Raw genomic sequence first — 356 nt, 5'->3', positions numbered from 1 at the left:
ATATATATATATATATATATATACATATATATATATATGCAGATATGTATGTACAGATATACTTGTTTATATGTGTGTGTATTATGTGTGAGTGAATAATGCATATATATGCACCATGCATACATAGACGTAGATACATATACATACACATACGCACCTACACTCACATTTTTGTTTAGAACCGAAAGGAAAAATTATTCCGTTGATGATGCAGAGTTAATATTTATTAAGAATTAGTTGATGTTTCATTCCCTTGTTATCGGGTGTCTAGCGTCACGTGCACTTGTTCAGTTAACGATGCAATTAAATGAATTAGAAAGAAGAGATGTATTTGCAGGACACAAGTTAAGCCGATT

The sequence above is a fragment of the Octopus bimaculoides genome, chromosome 15, assembly GCF_001194135.2.
Source record: "Octopus bimaculoides isolate UCB-OBI-ISO-001 chromosome 15, ASM119413v2, whole genome shotgun sequence".
Lineage (NCBI taxonomy): Eukaryota > Metazoa > Mollusca > Cephalopoda > Octopoda > Octopodidae > Octopus > Octopus bimaculoides.
The sequence above is the reverse complement of the archived record's forward strand: the minus strand, read 5'-3'. Positions refer to the sequence as shown.